Source organism: Gobio gobio, assembly GCF_949357685.1.
Source record: "Gobio gobio genome assembly, chromosome: 24".
Classification (NCBI taxonomy): domain Eukaryota; kingdom Metazoa; phylum Chordata; class Actinopteri; order Cypriniformes; family Gobionidae; genus Gobio; species Gobio gobio.
Window position 1 is genome coordinate 34,358,914 of NC_137120.1, and position 19,272 is coordinate 34,378,185.

The 19,272-nt window shown below is 37.4% G+C and overlaps 1 protein-coding gene across 3 annotated transcripts in view; it reads right to left on the minus strand.

The window, feature by feature from the left end:
- The window catches only part of rabgap1l (RAB GTPase activating protein 1-like), a 127,412-nt gene that overhangs the window by 44,879 nt on the left and 63,261 nt on the right, over nt 1–19,272 (minus strand). The window lies entirely within an intron of this gene.

Consider the following 19,272-nt stretch of genomic DNA (forward strand, 5'->3'; position numbering starts at 1 on the left):
CTCCAAAAACACAAGATTATTTTTTTAAATTGGCGCTCTCTTTATATTTAAACCACAGATTTGAGCTTTAAACAACTACATTCTCACCTGAAAGTCTTAAAACTACATTTTGTGACACAATAGTAGTATTTTTAAATTATGCAGGGTTTCTCATCACGTCACTTTACCACGTGACCGCAGCAAGCAGGCTCCTGATTGGTTAACGTGGTGCGAATTGACGCCAAAGTTCAAATTTTTCAACTTGGGCGTAAGACGCGAATTTGCTTCAAACGCGTGACCTGGACGCGCGAATGAGGCGGAATCGCGTCCATCGCGCCGCGCGAAACGCGTCTATCGCGCCGCAGGACCTCCAGACCCGCGTCAACGCGCCTTTCCATTGACTTAACATTGAAATCACTCGCTCCTGGCGCTCTATTCGCGTTTAGTGTGAACGCTGCATAAGATTAATAAATACTGTATAAGTATTGTTTATGTTTAGTTTATTTTAACTAATGTTACTAAAGTTTTACCATTATTCTTATATAACTTATGCAAGTTATATTATTATGTGTTATAACTTATTAGTGTATTCATTTATTATTATTCAATTATTATCTATGATTATTTAAAAAAATTATAACTTAACATTATTTTATTATCCTTAAAATATTGTATTACGCTTTTTTATTATTTATTAATGATTTGTATCAATACATTTATATATAATACATTTATATATTAAAATAAAATTATATACACACACATATACATACTATTATATATTATAATTTTTTTTACTAATGTATTATTATTATTAATTAGTTATACATTTAATGATGTATAATTAAAATATAAAAATAATTAAAATGAATGTATAATAATAATAATAATAATAATAATAATACAAATATTTCATTATTATAGTTATTTTAATAAATATATAAATAAAAATGGTTAGATAATAAAATATTTTTGTAATTTAAGTATTTTACTCATTTAAATAAATATTTAATAATAATTAATAATAATATTATTGCATGGTTTTATTTATTTTTTACTTATTGTTTATAATCATTTTGTAAATAATAGAAACACTACTGTATTAGAACAATATTTAATTTATTATTATTATGATTTAATTATTAATAATGGTTATTTAACAACAACAAGCAATTTTATACAGTTAATTTTGGGAAATAACCCAAGTCTTTTCTTATTTATTTTTTTATACATAGAAACATTGACAGATACAACAGCAAATAGAGAAGCACATGTGTGATTTGAATAGATAAGTGTGCAGGTAACAGTACATATGAGCGACTATCATACATGCAGCCTGCACTGGAAAAGCTCAATTACTAACAACCATGTGATAGCCATTTTCTCTACAGTCTTTGATCTCCATCCATGTTCCTTTGAGCTCCAATACAAACGTGAACGCAAGGCTGAGCTTGACTGAGGACAATGCAGGAGTGTGCGTATACCGTGTATTTTGTCAAGAAGACTCAAAGAGGATTCCTTGAGTAAAGAAATAACCTTGTGTGAAGTGTTTACAGGGCTGAGATAGATTAAGAAGCGCAGGAAAGTGTCTTACTCAGCACAGCGCACTCTTCAAAGCGGGACGCAAATCGAATTAACAAGTCAAATGCAGTCGGCGTTCCAGTCACATGATGGAGAACATGAACAGACTCTGACATGCAAAGCGGGGCTGAAACTCTGGACCAAGGCCAAGGGACACTTAAAAGCATCTACTCTGGACCAAACTGACTCCAGAATGAGAGAATTATGGGAAATGAAGTTTTGCTGCACAAGCCTGTCACAAACCGAGCAGAATATTAATCAGTTGTCCTTCCTATCAACTCTTGAGTGAACAGATCGGTGGAATTCACGCCGTGGCAACATCAGACGGTGACTGCGGAAATGGCTCTGACAGGCTGAGTTGTAATAAGGTCCATTCCATTAACAGCGTGTGTCAGGGCTAATTAAAGGCATCATTAGTCAACTAATGCGAGAGAGGGAAGGACAGCTTTCCGACTCCCCTCACCTGTTTACACTGCGTCTGAGAGTTTGTTAAAAGGTGGGCAGAATAAAGCCTGACGGATGATGAAAGTAAATCTTATGAATAAGGTGAATCTTATGAGTATGTCTGTCTATCCATCCATCAGCGGCTGAAGTCGACTTACTCTTGTTCATTCTGATTAATGTAACCTTCCTTTTTCTCTTCAACACGCACGCTATGAATAATGCAGCCTTCTTTTCTGCCATTTCTCCATATACATGATCCGGATAAATTCTTGCTGATAGCACAGAGCACAGCACACCCATTTGTGTACCTTACTTCATCAGTTTACGTTTATGCAGGGGAAAAACGAGGACATAAAGGCCATTTCCCATGAAGGTTACAACAGCATATGTGGAAGTGGCAACATTGTGCTTTTTTTCTTGATGGATTAAATCAAGAGCAAGCTCAAACTGAACCATATGAATATATATAAACCATATATATATATATATATATATACCAGGGGCGGTTCTAGGATTTTCATTTTAGGGGGGCTTAGCCCCCAGTGAGGGTATTTTAGGGTCCAAATTGCGCTATTAACTAGTAGCTTACTAACATATATATCCATAGGATGGCTGTTTAGTAATACTTATAAAGTAATACTTATAAAGCTCCCCCGAGAAAATGTTTATTTCTCTGATCTACATATGTGTATTTTAAGATGTTCTGAAGGCCAAAAAAAAGATAGCAATAGCTTGAAAACCATGTCATTGGGCAGTAGATTATTTGTCTTTCTTATCTCCACATCTCTCTTTTTTCTCTGTTTTTATCTTGCCCAGTCTCTTCCCCTCCTAACGCTGAGCTTTAACTGATAGTTTTTTCCATTTTCGTCAGAGAAGAAAGTAAATATGGTTTACATATTAACATACTGATATTTATATGTTTTATGAATACTTTTCTTGGATACACGTTAATTTACTGTTTATTAAAGTTTATTAAATTAATTCACAAAATAAACACATTCATTACTAATCGTATGCCCAATACAGGCTGAAATAGCTGAGCTTTTTTATTTATTTACTGAAGGCTACAAATGGAATAATATTAATTTACAATATGTACACATTCATTATTAATCTTATGCCTAATCTGAAGAAAACGGTTTTGTTAATATTTCTTGTTTGTTATTTACATGAATCACATTGGCCTGTTTTCAATTCAAATGGGTGAAATTAGACAAAAGTGTAGGCTATTCATTTGCCTGAATATTTTTGTCTTTGTTTAACATTTCTGACTTAAAGAAGCAGAGTCTTAGCTTACATTTCTCTCACTTAAAGGGTTAGTTCACCCAAAAATGAAAATTCTGTCATTAATTACTCACCCTCACGTCGTTCGAGACCCGTAAGACCTCCGTTCATATTCGGAACACAAATGAAGATATTTTTGTTGAAAGCTGATGGCTGAGAAAGGCTTCAGATAGGCCTCCATTGGCATTCAGTACATTTACACTCCCAAGACGGATAAAAGGCACTCAAAACATCGTTACAAAGTCCATCTCACCACAGTGACTCTACAATAATCTTACGATGCGACGACAATAGTTTTTGTGCGCAAAAAAAATCAAAATAACACCGTTTTCCAACTTGTTACTGCCTTCCGTGTGTGCCTCCACGACGCATGCGCGAGAATATGACGCAGATCCGGCGTTCGGACAGATGACCCAGAAGTGATTTGTTTACAATCAGAGGAAGACGCGCGTATCTCAGCTGTTGGATTCTACATTGATCGTGCTTTAGGTCTCGGCGTAGTTCTCAAAATGGGGCTTAAGTGTGCATTTCATGGATTCCCGAACGCCGGCGCTACGTCATATTCTCGCGCATGCGTCGTGGAGGCACACGCGGAAGGCAATAACAAGCTGGATAAAGGTGTTATTTTGATTTTTTTTTGCGCACAAAAACTATTGTCGTCGCATCGTAAGATTATTGTAGAGTCACTGTGGTGAGAAGGACTTTGTAACGACATTTTAAGTGCCTTTTATCGGTCTTGGGAGTATAAGTGTACTGAATGCCAATGGAGGCCTATCTGAAGCCTTTCTGAGCCATCAGCTTTCAACAAAAATATCTTCATTTGTGTTCCGAATATGAACGGAGGTCTTACGGGTCTCGAACGACATAAGGGTGAGTAATTAATGACAGAATTTTCATTTTTGGGTGAACTAACCCTTTAACGTCGAGTCGTGCTGCTAAAATTCGCGTTTAGCCTCAGTAGATTCTGTGTGAGCATAGAGCCCGCCTACTCTGATTTGATTGGTTTTCTCAAATATTTTGACATTGACGAGCGGTGACAGACCAATGAGGCTCAGATGAACGCACACATCTCTGCTTCTGACATGCGCTCTGTTCGGCGCCGTTGCGGATTGAAGAACACGCAGACTAAAAGACGGGTAGAAGCCGAAGCCTCCCGCCAGTTTCATATGCTTTAAAGGTTAATCACACTTTTTTTAGGGGGGCTGGGGCAGAAGTTAAGGGGGGCTGAAGCCCCCCTAAAAAGGGCCTAGAACCGCCCCTGACATATACCAAGTGGCAACCTCCTGCAGTTTCTCTTGAAGCCAATACAGGAGTGACTTAAACTGCAATTCATCGATTGGCCACTAGAGACAGGCTCCCGAAGGAGCAGAATCTCATTGAGCTCCATGTTAAAATGCCCAACTTCACAACAGAAAACACATGTTTACAGCCTGGAACATGACAACTGTGAGGGGGGTGAATTATTTTATAACTCATTTGTTTACATTATATAATGCCTTAAAGTTCCGCATAATTAAGGGCATGGCCACTTTGACAGGTGGATTGCCATTTGTCTGCTGTCTGTTAGTCTCAGCTCCAGCCACGTGCCCATTTTCTGTTATCCGGGAGTGACGTGTGCTGACGAGATGGCAACGGCCGGGTTTGAGGCTTCAAAAACTCTCTTCAGAAACCTATGGGTCACTTCACGCACACTACGTCCATATTTTTTTACAGTTTATGTTACAGTCACAAGTTACTAGCCTATATAAGTAACTATTTTTAATGTTTTAGAAAGAAGTCTCTTCTGCTCATCAAGCCTGCATTTATTTGATCAAAAATACAGAAAAAAAAACTGTAATACTGTGAAATATTAATACAATTTAAAATAATGTTTTTCTATTTTAATATACTTTAAAATAGAATTTATTTCTGTGATGCAAAGCTGAATTTTTCTTCAGCATCATTACTGCAGACTTCAGCGTCACATGATCCTTCAGAAATCATTCTAATATGATGATTTATTATCAAAAAGTTGTGCTTTTTTTTGTGCAACCTATGATACTTTTTTCAGGATTCATTAATGAATATTCAAAATAGAAATCTTTTCAAACAAAATAAATCTTTTCTATACTTTTTATTATTAATTTAACACACCCTTGCTAAATAAAATAATTGATTTCTTTCAAAAAAAGAAAAAAAATACTGACCCCAAACTTTTGAACGGTAGTGTATATTGTAACAAAATATTTATATTTTAAATAAATACTGTTCTATTTTTTCTTCATCAAAGAATCCTAAACAAAGTATCACATTATAATAAATCATCATATTAGAATGAAGGATCATGTGACACTGAAGACTGGAGTAATGGCTGAGGAAAATTCAGCTTTGCATCACAGAAATAAATTATATTTTAAAGCATATTAAGATAGAAAACCATTATTTTTAATTGTAATAATATTTCACAATATTACTGTTGTTTTCTGCATTTTTGATCATATAAACGCAGGCTTGATGAGCATGAGACACACACACACACACACACATATAGATAAAATAATATAAATATATATATATATATATATATATAATATAAATTTGTCTCTCATGGAGTTGTCATTGCTTGACCCTCTGTAATTTCATAGCGGGACCAGCTGAAAGCGTTATAGGTGGAAAAATTCTAATAGGGAGAAAATGGCTGTCATTTTATTTAACTCTTCACATTCCAACACAAACAGAATAGACAGATATGAAGGATTTATTTCCTTAAAAAGATTTAGATGTTTATCGTCAAATTAATGAATTTCTTGATAGTTCCACAAAATTAGAACGGATGACTGATGATATACAGTATGTATCTGGGTATTGACAAATGTCAAGATTTGATTTCAATTCACAACGAAATATGAACAGGAAAAACCTCAACTGTCATACCAGCCAGCTTTTATCAGTTATCAGTTCAACCCTAATAATAAGCTCTTTACTGCATTTCACACCATAGCCTAATGCAAACTCTGACCTTTGCTCAGCATCGACCTTTAGAGGGGAATATATCAAATCTGCATTTTTACAGCGAGTGCCATTTTGCCCTGTTTTGCAACGGCAACAAAAAAAACTCAAAGCTGTAATTTTGTCACAGTATGGGGTTAATCACACCATGGTGTATGATTGAGTTCAGCGGACTGTTTCACTGTTGCTGCCTTCCTCTCTTTGCATCCCTCCCTCTCACCCCCATCACTCTCGCTTCTCGCAGTGTGCATGAAAATGAAATGCTGCCTCATAAACTGCGAGTTAGTGACAAATGGTATTCATAAATAAAGCCAGAGATACAGGCTGCGAATGGTAATGTGGCCACTAAACATCTGTGAGGCTCGGCAATAGCAAAAGCGTCCAGACCAGAGATCCAGGGAGGGGATAAACAAAGGGATGCAATCTGATTACATCCATAGTAAAAGCTTGAGTAAACTCACTGCCGGCCTTCCGACAGGTTTTGGTCTGAACGCTGCTGTTGACGGGATGTGTAGTCGCAAATAACAGAAGGTCAATCCGGTTTTGTCCAGGCTCCTGAAGAAAGATAAAACCACTGACCTTCAGGGACATTGATCTGAGGGATCTTCAACATGGGTGGGAGTTTATTAGAAGGACGTGAGTATTCTGGGTTTGTCCTTATGAAACTGAACCAGTAGAGCAAAGCACTAGCTAGCAACATAAAGGTTATGGGTTTGATTCCCAGGGAATGCATAAACTGCTAAATTGCCAATGTTAAATCAAAATTTTTGTACAAACCACTGGTTTTAAATACAGTTCATTTAGGCATCCCAAATCTATAATGTACAGTATGAAATATTTATATTCGTTATGAGGTTTTCATAAATAGAGATAATTTAACAGTGTTAATACATTTTTAGTGATTTTAAAGATATCTAAAAGATATAAATAAAAAACATATTACATTTCTATTATAAATAAATACAGTAAATTCTGAATAAATGTAAAAAGTAAACCTAAAAATAACTTTCATAAAATAAATCAAACAAATAAAACATTAAAATTAAACTAAAAGTTCATTTAAATCAATAAAGTGAATTTAGGCATCAAGATATCAATGTACAGTATGAAAAAAAAAAGGATTTTTTTTTTATATATATATATATATATATATATATATATATATATATATATATATATATATATATATATATATATATATATATATATATATATATATATATATATATATATATATATATATATATATATAGACATTTTCTAGAGATTAAATTTAAAAGTGTTAATAAATTATTAGTGATGGCTCATATTAAAATTAAAAAAATTTAAACTTTAAAAATTCATTCAATTTATTATAGTCATTAATTAATAATTTATATTATTAATAATTTATATTATTATTATAACTATTTAATAAAAATAAACCCTAACATAACCATATTAAAATTATATTATAAATATAGTAAATTCCAAATAAATGTAAAAAGTAAAAAATAAATTTCATAAATTACATAAAATAAATCAAACAAATAAAACATTTAAAATAACACAAAGTTTGTTTAAATCAATAAAGTGAATTTAGGCATGAAGATATCAATGTACAGTATGAAAAAAATATATTATATTTAACAGTGTTAATAAATTATTGGTGATGGATTATATTAAAATTAAAATGTAAATTAAATTAATAATAGTCAATTAATAATTTATATTATTTGATGATGTAATAAAAATAAACACTAAAAACAAAAGTCTACATCATTTTAAATGCTACAAGTAAATACAGTCATCACATTATAAATTAATGCAGTTTGAAAAATGGATATGATTCTATACTACAAATAAAATAAAAATGTTAAATATTTTAAATGTCATTATTGAAATAAAAGCAGTTCTGTGAAGATAAGCGTAACAAATTGTTTAAATGAATACATTGTTAGCTAACTGCGTGATTTGTACATTTCTGAAATACATAACTTGGACACAAGATGCATGCATTTTCTGTAAAGCTGCTTTGAAACGATGTGTATTGCGAAAAGCGCTATACAAATAAATGTGAATAAAAATGAGAGGAACTCAGAAAAACAGGCCTTCCTTCACATATGCTTAGTACAGTTTGACACGCCGCCTTGTGTGAATTGGGCCCAACAAATGAGCTGCCACAAAAGGGCATCAACAGATGTGTTCTTTCCACAGTGCATTTCACCCTGGAGCTCACGGGGCCTTCGCTCATCTCGTTAACGCCCTGAAATGACAGGCAGTACTGTACCTCAGCGCGTCCTAGAACTCTGAAAGCCGGTCGGTTCGGTCACAGCAACACCGGAGCTAAAAGCTCCAAGCAGAGTCTCCCGGAGGAACAGAGTGAGTCGCTCTGAAATCCGAGATGACAGCAAACAACATTAGTGCAAGCTGGACTGAGCGATGCAGCATGACAAGCTGGTGTGGAGGCACAGTGAGTGAGACAGGCGCGCTGTCTCCGAGAAGCTGCCGTCAGGCTCGCTCAGTCACTCTAGAACTTTCCGTGGTGGGCACACAGTGCGAAAGAGCCTCTGAAGTTTGTGCCGGGCCTCCCACTGGGTTCTAAGCCAGTCAGCGCCGATCTTGTGCCGGTCTGACAACAAAGCGGCTGTCGCCAGAGCCCCACCCGGGGCGAGCTGACCTACTTCTCGGATTTGACACCAGGAGGAGAGAGTATACAAGTGGCGTGATGCGCTATCAAAAGCCCAATCTGCTCCAAGTGGCGCTGTAGATGTTACTACAGGGATCCGAATCTGCTCCGTCAACTCATGTTGATGCAACATGTACAATGCAACATTAAAAGTCAAACTGGGGTCTGTGGAAAACGATTACATGATCTCGTGCTGTTCAGCTGCGGAAGATGAAATAAAGATGTTGACCATCGTTGTTGTGCTGAACAGAACATGAAATAACCTGCATAGCAAAATAAACAGGAAACTGAAGTCTTAAATGGCAATAATACTACAATTTTTATAGAATTTTTCCGCTTTGGTCCACTTATTATTGCACATTAAAAAAAGTTTGACAAATTATTTCATTATGGCTGATAATCGATAACATATATTAAAATTCACAAAAGGTAAAAATGTCAAATAAAATACTGAAAGCTAAAATCAATTGTTTTAAGTGCTACGAATAAAATTAGGCATCATAACATTATAATGTACAGTATTTAAAAAAAATTAATTTCAAGCCATTCTGTGAAAGTCTATGAGAAATTATTCTGAGTTGAATTCATATTACTAAAAATCACACATTAATTTCACATCTTGTATGAAAAACTGATGATTATGTAATGGGGGGTAACCATATTAAAACTATGCCTGACACCGATATTTTCATCATGAAAATATTAAACCGATAAATGGCCGATATTGAAATTCGACTATATTTTCTGTAAATTAATTAAAAATAAAACAATAAAAAAATACAATGAATTATTTTAAGAGCTAAAGTGAATTCAAGCATCTTTACAACATTATAATGTACATTACACAAAATAATACATTTCCTAAAAATAACAACTCTAATATTAGCCAATGACCAACATTTAATATACTTTAAAATATCAGATATTATATGAATAATTAAATTATAAAATTGTAAAATATAAAATAGAACTTGCAGTATAAAAAAATGCATATTCATTTCAAGACTTCCTGTGAAAGTCTGCGAGAAATGAGTCTGAGTTGAATTTATATTATTAAATCACAAATGAATCACAAATGTTCTATATCAGGGGTCGGGAACCTTTTTTGACCAAAATTCTCTCATTTTTGGTTAAAGGGGTGGTAAAACACATTCTTTTGAAGGCTTGACTGTGTTTGTGGGGTGCACTGTAACATGTGTTCATGCTTCGTTTGAAAAAAAATTGCCTTATTTTTCATATATTTGACCTTTATTCTACACTGCTCTGTCCCTCCTTGTAAAACGGTCTGATGCTTTCCGGGTTGTATGAAGCCAGTCCCTCAAAAATACGCAGTGGGCTCTGATTGGTTAGCTGGCCTAGTGTGTTCTGATTCGCTAACCGCAGTGCACGGTTGTCGGAAACGTCACGCCCCTTACCTTACCGGAGGCTGTGCTTTGGTCGGCGTCAATAAAACCATATGAGAACATTTGAGTGAAGATGATCGAGCAGAACCTGTTCAGTCCTCAAGTGTAAAGACTGCGGATCTATAATGATCGCTACTGAATGGCACTGTTACTTTTGTATTTTTAGAACGATTATAGCCAAATATCTGTCGCAAGAACTATTAACCCAAAACGAACACTAAGCACTGGCTTTACTAGTAAGTTAGCCAAATCACACACAGAACCATGTTTAGCATGCCTGTAGATAAACAATACATAAAAGCTCTAATCAAAGAATCATTTACACTAATGCCAGGTTCGCTGTTGAGATTTTAACGTTAGTGTTTGTAACGATAGGTGTTCGTCGGATAACGTTAAGTATGAATGAGCATTTAACAGACTGGTTTGCAGAACAGCGTTGTCATCTGTTTACTTCCTTGCTACAACCTATTACAGGAAAACACATCGATGAAAAATAAATCAGACTTACAGGTTGTGGCCCGTGAACAGCTTCTGTTTGTAAATCCAGCTTTCATGTCAAGCCGTTGTGCATATCCTGTATTGAACTCGCGAAGTTTGTGGAAGTTTGTGTTGTCCTCCGTGAAATGTGCAGCGCGCGCGTCGTGCATCCACGCACCGGCAGTGTTTTTTTCACGCAGCTAACGTTGTGCAAATCCGGCATTGAAATCGCGAAGACGGTGGATGTTTTCCTCTGTTAGATGTGCTGCAGAGAGCCCTGCGCGCCTGATTCCCAGCTGACTCAAACACACGTGCATATAACATGCTGTATGTTAAACGCTCTGCAACGCACCCCCGTCCCAAGGAAGGCTGAACAGAGCAAGTACCCCAGACCTGCAATCCAGATGGAAATAACAGCGTTTCCTCGGCATCGCGGCAACAACACTCCAGCCTACTATACCACAACAGCGCCGCGATACAAAATGGCCTCACCCTCCCTTATTTAATATTCTCGGAGGAGGGGTTTATGTAAATATTGAGCCTGTTGATGTCACCAACCCTGGAGGAATGTCTGTAGTCGCCTACTGGCCGTTTGCTGTAGTTCTTAGAAACTGATTTCTTTAAAAGCAAATATCTCCCTTTGCTTTAAACTTTGAACGTTGTAACTTTGCAGATGTTGTTTATGCTAAAGCAGCAACATTACACGCTAGCTAAAGTTAGAATAGTGAAATCGTGGTTTACCACCCCTTTAATGCATTTTTCCAAAAAGAGCCACAGTAAAAAATAATATAAAATTATTATGAAAAAAAAAGCTTTTTTCCCAATAAAATTCCAACAATAGTAATTATAAGGTCCATAATTAAAAACAAAAAAATGTGCAGCAAACAATAAATAAGTTGCAATATGGAATTAATTGTGCAGGGCTTTCACTGTGAGGTTGAGTTATAAAACACATCTACTGTGTTTATGTGAATACTCGACTTGGCATTTTGAAATATTTCTGTGTTTATTTGGCCGTTTAGGCGTGCAACCGAAGACAAAGGCAACTATTGTCAGTAATACAGTTGTCTTTCGCAAATTATCTCGGTTTTATTATTTATTTTCGTCAACTGAAATCTGCGTGGATTATCATAAATACGACACATTTATTTATCACAAGGGTCTCTGCGGCCAAAGCTAAAGTACCAGCGGGTGAAATGTTTCTTTCCACAGCAGAGCACCAGTTTCAATAAAAGGATATATTAAAGTTTATATAGCCTTCTTTTACATTTTCGCTGCTGTTCTAAAAATGGTTTTTGGTTACCTTAAACAATTACAGCTGCTTGAATCCCAGGGCAGGAGCTGTAGGTTACCACAGAAACGCAAGTGGTTAGTTAATTGCTGTCGCCTCTCATCACATTCGCCCAATAGCCTACAACTTTTCATTAACTTCGGTAGGCTGTACAACAAGGGAATTATTTCTAAAGAGAGCAGATCTCTGTTGATGTGTCTAATTTTTTTATCTATTATTTGTTGGTAAAGGGTGAGAGACCTGGCGATTATTTTTGATAAAGAGCCAGGTGTGGCTCGCGAGGTTCCCGACCACTGTTCTATATGAAAAACCTATATTAAAACTCTGCCTGACACCGATATTTTCGTTATGAAAATATTAAACCGATAAATGGCCGATACTAAACCAATAAATCGCCAATATTAAAATTCTACAATATCGTGTCAATTATTTAAAAATAAAACGCTAAAAGTGAATTCAGGCATCATCACAACATAATACATTTCCTAAAAATAACAACTCTAAAATAATATCGGTCAAAATATCGTGTATCCTTTCTTATAATGTCAACCAAGATGACTCCTTTTTACAGCTTAGTTTCTACAATTCTTCTAGGTGGACATAAAAAGTAGCTTTGCGACGAGAACGTTGTATGTCTACATAGAGAAAATCCTCTTTTGTATGATAAAGTACATCCCCTGACCCCTTTAACCTTCCTGCAATGAACCTCGGAGTGGCGGAGGTTAAAATTAGAAGCGAAGGAAAAGGCGAGGCAGAAAAATCGCAGGTGATTGACAGTAGGAATATTACCTCCTCTATTCCTTCCCTGCCTGGAATCGGCGCAGTTCAAAGGGGGCCGTAATTGAAATTGACAAACTGCAGCATTAGCCTGATCACAACAGCCAACCTTGCAGCAGCAAAATAAAAGGTGCCTGAGAGGAGGAAGAGAAAGCGAGAAAGAAAGCGAGGAAGGAGAGCTGAAGTGTTCTCTATGCTTCGCAAGCACCAAGACAGATTAATCTTGTTCATGCATAATGCATGCCAGCGCAGTGTGTGATCGCATTGACGGCCGGTTATTAACTGTGTCACAGTGCGAAAACACACGCGAATCAACAGACCTCACATGCATATACAATCCGCGGCTAAACTACTGCAAAAGACCGAAGACTTTGTGCAAAAGGCGATTAAGAAAAAACTGCAATCATCAAAAGCTCGGGACTGACTGGTAAATTGCAGCTCGAGGCGTACACTAACTTGAGTTTTAAACTGCAGTATTGTTTACTTGATGCAAATCTGAATGTCATTCATACTCATTTTCTGGATTACGAGTTTCACAACTTTCATCAAATGTTGAGACTGTGTCACCAAGTTCATTAAAAACCAGAGAGCCCGCGGAGCTCCGTTCTGTCATGGCTCTTCGAGGATTTCTCGGTCTCCCGAGGGCCTGCAACATCTGGTCCTCGGGACAGACTGTTAACTCGTCTGTCAGCGTGCCGTCACTGCTCTTTTAATTGCCGATGCTGTGTTGCATGCTAATTCATTGGGCACGCTAATGATCTAATTCGAAAGAACACTTGCAATAGCTATGGATACAGCGACTACAATTGTCACAAAATCATTGATATCAATACAAGTGAGATTTTAAAGTCTCCCTGTAGTCAATACTTTTACCCCTTAAAACGCATCTTTGAGCAACAAAATTACATATTTAAACATTTTTCATGTGGAAAAAAATCGTTATGCCTTAAAATGGCTTGAATGTTACTCTTCATTTGGTATACACGGATCCATGAATATGCTATTTAGCCCCGCCTCAACTCACTAAAGCCCACCCACACATTGAAGTGATTGGTTATGAGGTGGTTTGTGACGTCAGAAACCCCAGCGATTTCAAACCGCATTCTTTTTTTTCCACTGCAGTTAAGGAGAAAATACTCAGCAATGGTGTTGACTTATGACTTTGCTCATGGTTTATCTTAAAGAATATTAAAAATACCACATAGACATATAAATAACATTAAAAACTTGATTTTCACCACAGGGGGACTTTAATAGTATAGATACTAATTTAAATATCACAACAAAAACAAGCATGTATCAAATACTGAATTAAATATTAATACAAATATTTTTTATTTGAATTAAATCAATGGCATGTAAAGCCCCGTTTCCACCGAAATACAATTTGTACCAGGAACTTTTTTTTACAGGAACCTTTTTCCCCCCCAGACCTGCTACTGTCTGCGTTTCCACTGCGGTCTAAAGTACCGTGAAGATTAGGCAAATTAGTCCGGACAGTAATCACTTTTGCGCGATACTGTCTGCAACAATAACAAGTATGGAGGAGATTCAAGTAGCGCTGCTTTTGCTGGTTATGTATTGGTTTACTAAATAAGTCATTAACAAAACGGGGGAAAAGAGACAAGCACTGACACTAAAGCGTATTCTGAAAGCTCGTAAAGCTAGATTTAAAATAAGACACCGTATGTTATTATCAGCTATTACGGACATTGACCGTGAGATGGCTGAGATGAACGCACGCCATTGGACAGAAAGAGCGAGACTGATATTTACTGAACGCAGAATGAACCTCGCAAGACTTTTAAAAATGCCGGTTGAAATAAAATGCTGCGTGAGCTCAACCGATCAGCATGTTCAGCGCCCAAGTCCCACCCCCAAAAGTTCCCGAACTTTGAAAAAGTACTACCTTGCGAGCAGGGCCGTTCGGAGGGGGAAATATTTACCCGGAACTTCATTTAGACCCTGGTTCCTGCGGTCGAAACACACCGAGTAACACCCCAAAGTTCCTAGTTCCTGGGGAAAGTTCCTGCGGTGGAAACGCGGCTTAAAACAGTTTTTCAGAGTAATTATTTAAAGGGTAACTAAACCCTAAAACAACTTTTTTAGTTAATGATCTGCAAGACTGGGGCTTTATTAGTGCTGTTCATTGATTCAAGTAAATGTTTTGACATTTGGGTATAAAGTGTTTTAATTCTACAATATATGGTGTAAAACCGTCTGAGTGCTGTCTTCTTAAGGTTGAACGGTGGCTACTCAGTTGAATTTTCTTATTGGACGTTGTTTGCCAGCGTGACGTATGTTGGCTCTTCCAACGGCTCACTACCCAAGCCCCCCAAGCTCACCACGCCCGAATCAATCCGCCACTGTGGGTCTCAGGTCCGATACGATTTATAACCGATAACTGATATATTAGCTGATATTAGACATCAATCTACAGTATTTATTTCTTATAAGAGCAATATGGATAACATTAAAAAGTCATTTATCGGGTGATATACATATGACAACAGATATAGAGCATTTCTAAAGAAAAGGGTAACAAAATATTAGAACTGTAGAAAGGTTAGAGATTAGAAAGTAGCTCTCTTTTTCTTGGCAATACTATTGTTCAAATAATTTCACCAAAAATAAATAAGACAGTGGGCTGCCTAATACACAGACTGCTTGTTTGCATTTACTAAATGCCTTAGTAATACTCTGTACTACTGATACTGCAGAAAATTACAGCTTCTTTATTTCAGTATGGACTTAACAATACTTTCAACATCTCTAAGAGCCACCATGTAGGTTTTCAGTTGTGAAGCCTCGCTCAATGGTGGCTATATTTGTCTTTTCACCTGGGGACAGCGGATGTTCTTTACCTATCCATTTGTGATGTGAGTGCCTAGATGGAAGGTGCCCTTTATGCTTTGGGCCAGTTTCCTCTTTAGAAAACTTAAACTTCACTATTATGGAAGAAAAAGGCCACGCAGGTCACCAACCAGTGAAAAAGGGACGGCAACTCTGCATGACCCTTCAAGACATCCCAAAGCAATCTGAAGAAACTGAAGTAGGTGGATGTAGGCAGCACTTCACACATGGGAAATGAAGGGAACATGTAGTGGATGTAAAACGAACCCAGATGACCTTTGAGAAACCAATAACTTAGATACAGGATGTGTCCCAAACGGCATGCTTGATGTGCACTTGTGGTCTTCCGATGGCCACGCGTCCCATTTGACACTTTAGGTTTCGTGAGGATGCTATGGACCGTCAACAAACACCAAAAAAGGACCACAAGGGCTAAGGACGACATTTGGGACAGGATTTCAGAAGTACAAGCTCCAGACACCTGGGAATTTAGAGAACCGCAAGGCACCGATCGAAGTTATTAGGAGGGAAGGCAGCATTTCAACTCCTCAAGATGGCATAAGGATATTATAAGCAGAGAAATTTCTATTTTAAAGGCTATTATTTTTCAGCCTAAAAAAGGATACTCTCAAAAGTCTTAAGTTGCCATAGCTACAAGACTTGAAGTCTTGAGGGCTGGCGGGGAAAAAAAACCTTGAGAGCTAGTGACAGGAACTCTCGTCTTGTCGATACTTTATTTAAATGAACAACTAATCCTACATTTACACAAAGAAGCAAAGGTAGAATCGGTTTCCAAAGGGGAAAGTACAGACCCAGAAGATTCACCTCGGGTCAAGTAGATTAAACTATGACAGATCTGGCCGAACCCACAGAGATGATTGGAAATAAGAGCGTCGTCTCAGAGGGGAATAGGGCTTTTCATACAGTCGGTGATGAATTAAAGGGCTGTGAGTGGAGCCTGGCTGATAAGGGAACAGTGGTGTCGAAACAATCCTTCATTGTTCTTGGTGACCTGCTTTTCCTCACAAGGTGTCAAGTCCACGATTTGACTCAATCTGTCTCGCTCCTTCAACCCAAACCTGTGTGACAAAGGGGCAACCTTTAGGGAAAAGGCACAACGACAATCTTTTTTTCTCTCCACACGACCAATTTCACTCACTACTCGCACGCTTCGGAACAGTAACCTTCTGGCTACCAGTCCTAAGCCTTATAGGGATAGTTCAGCCTTTAAAAATGAGAAATGTTGTCATTCCAAACCTGTAGGACATATTTTCTTCTGCGAAACATAAAGGTACTTTGAATGTTTTAACAGTTTTTGTCCATACAATGAAAGTCAATGGGGTCCAGTTTAAAAAATATATTTTCTTTTGTGTTGCACAGAAGACAAAAAGTCATACAGGTTTGGAACGACATGCGGGTAAGTAAATGATGACAAAATGCACTTTATGCACAAAGTGCACTAGCTTTGCTCTTGGGTATAGCTAATGGGGATCCGAATAAATAAACAAAAACACTATACCATTTACAGAGAAATAAAAAGCTTCAACTGTTGAAACATTCACATTTACTTCTCTAATGCTGCGTTCCAGGCAGGTTTTTGAGCCCTAAGTTACAACTTTAAACTACCACTCACGACTTTATAGCGTTCCAGGCAAAGTCACGGCAAACTGCCTGCGCCCAAGGAATTGTGTGGTAGCTAGATGTAAACACAGCATGGCGGACCGTACGGGGTGTATGCTCATTTACAATCATTTCTATCGCCAAAGGTGCTTACTCCTTGCTTATTTGAGCGGAAGGGAGGAGAAAAACAGCGCATACAGCAAAAAAAGCTGTTATACCTTTTATAGCCACTTTTATTTGTATATTTGTTTCATAAACACTGCATCCGTAGGGGCTGCCATTGTTGTTTCGCGGGCTATGTGACGTCAGATCTCGTAACTGGGAGTACATCGATCTAGTACGAGTTCACGGGTGGGAAGTCACGGGTTTGACTGCCGTTCCAGTGCACTTTCACGGGTAGAAGGTCGGAAAAACACGGGTTACGGGTTGCCTGGAACGCGGCATAATGTCACCTGCTTCCGAATTAAACAGGACATTTAAAGTGTTCAAATCATGAAATATCGAAGAGAGAATTCGAGCAAAATTGATGAAAGTATTTTTTCTTTGGAATAACATTTTGTCAACAAAATTACTGGTAAAAATTATTAACCGTTTCTTTTTGTCAACAGTAATGAAGACGAGAGGAAAATTATACATCATGGTAATAAGAGATTTTAACTAAAATATGATGGGGGGGGATAAATTGTCAAATGGCACAAAATAGTATGATTTCTAAAGAAAAAAATATAAATACTAAAATGTTAATTTCTTCACTAACATTAGTGACTCTGACTAAAATTAGTAATTTAATTTAAATGTAATAACATTTCAGTATTTTTTTACGTGTGCGTGTGTGTGTGTGTGTGTGTGTGTGTGACATAATGTTATGCCTGATCATAACATTATGACCACTGACAGGTGAAGTGAATAACACTGATTACCTCTTCATCACAGCACCTGTTCGTGGGTGGGATATATTAGGCAGCAAGTGAAACATTTTTCATCCAAAGTTGAAGTGTTAGAAGTAGGAAAAATGGGCAAGCGTAAGGATTTGAGCGAGTCTTACAAGGGCCAAATTGTGTTGGCTAGATGACCGGGTCAGAGCATCTCCAAAACTGCAGCTCGTGTGGGGTGTTCCCAGGCTGCAGTGGTCAGTATCTATCAAAAGTGCTACAAGGAAGAAGGCAAGCTGGCGGAGGCAGTGTGATGCTTCGGGAAATGTTCTGCTGGGAAACCTTGGGTCCTGCCATCCATGTGGATGTCACTTTGACACGTACCACCTACCTAAGCATTGTTGCAGACCATGTAAACCCTTTCAAGGAAACAGTATTCCCTGGGGGCTGTGGCTTCTTTCAGCAGATAATGTGCCCTGCCACAACGCAAAAATGGTTCAGGAATGGTTTGAGGAGCACAACAATGAGTTTGAGGTCTAGTGGAGTCCATGCCTCAACGGGTCATGACTGTTTTGGCAGCAAAAGGGGGACCAACACAATATTAGGAAGGTGGTCATAATGTTATGCCTGATCAGTGTGTGGGAACAAAATGGACTAACACAAAATGGTCTAAATAGAAAACAAAAAGGTGACAAATCATTCATAATAAGACCTGTAATGTGTAAACTAAGGTCAAGGCCAATTTTGATTTCATATCTCAATAAGAGCTTGAACACTGAAACGGCAGGTTGGATGAGTGGCAAAAAAGTGCTTGGAAAGTGAAGGCATTTGTAAATGGCTGTTCAGAGGCAGCCTGCCAGCGCGTGGCAGGAGACGAGTCCTGAGAGAAAGGTGGAGAACGAGAGATAGAGAGCAAAGGTTTGCGCAAATGAGAGAAAATTCAAGGGGAGAGAAACAAAAAAAAGACAGAGGTCGGGGCCTAGTCTGGCTTGTCTGCGGAGACCTGCAGAGAGCGAATGCTGTCTCATTACCATC